Source organism: Schistocerca cancellata, chromosome 7 (genome assembly GCF_023864275.1).
Source record: "Schistocerca cancellata isolate TAMUIC-IGC-003103 chromosome 7, iqSchCanc2.1, whole genome shotgun sequence".
NCBI classification, from domain to species: Eukaryota; Metazoa; Arthropoda; class Insecta; order Orthoptera; family Acrididae; genus Schistocerca; species Schistocerca cancellata.
Window position 1 is genome coordinate 330435989 of NC_064632.1, and position 1124 is coordinate 330437112.

A 1124-nucleotide genomic window follows, 5' to 3' on the forward strand; every position below is an offset into this window, starting at 1 on the left:
GCGACTTATCGTGGACGCATCTGATGGCATGACGAGAAATGATGTTAACTGGCCTGTTATCTTTCCATCTGTTGATAAGTACTTCATCATTGCTAAATCTGTAATAGAGTTATAGTCTCTCAACTTACTTTTCCTCCGTAAGTATTGGCATTTTCCCTTTCGGGATTTATTGTTTCACAAGCATGAAGACCATCGAACAATAGGTTCTTGAACAGATCATATAATGTAATATAATGCACCATAAAATAATGTTTCTTTCCATGAACGTCAGTGGTTGTATTTATAACCAATCTGGTCCCTAATCTTCTTACTGGAGGCTGTAAAACGTTTTCTGTATAAATAGCAAATTCAAAGTTGCATGACGATTCATCACGTAACATCTCTTTATGAGTTTGTCTCTCATGTGCTGCTTGAGAGATGTTCGGCATTAGAACTTAACGAGTGCTTCATCAATATCGAGATTCAGATGTAGTGTGTAGCAAACCTGAAATTTCCTGTTCAACTGATCTAGCGACGAATGTGGTTGGTGTAGTTTTTCATAATTCTCACTGTTTCTGTCAGCAGCCACAGATTTGTCACTGAGGTGCGACTTACTCAGTAACCAACTAACTCCTTTTACTGGCATTAGTATCGATGTTCAACTTTCACCAAGATCTGGCTATGTACTGCAGTAATCTCTGTAACTAGCTTTTTAAGTGATTCCCATGTAATGATTTACTCCGATAGAAGTTTTTATTTCATGTTCGTTGGTGGGGACGAAAGGTCTGGCTGTCTGTGTTACATAGAAATTGGATTTAAACACTATGTGGTTCATAAGCGTTTCATCAAAAAACTCGCAAATAAGTCAATTAGCTTTAGGTTCAGTTTGTTCTTTATTCCTGCAGCAACACCACCTTTGCCAATAAATAAGGATACTTGATCAGCACTTGTTTCTTGGCTCCAGTTTATCGTGACTGTCGATGTAACAGCGAAAAGCACCGCGTTGCTCCCACTTGTCTCACATCACTTTCATTGATACCCTCAGATCACTACTGCTCAAACAACGACTGTAAACAAACCTAGAAGTTGCAAAATTTGAAGTGAAAGGCGGATCATTGTCATGTCTTTCATCACTGTCAACACAG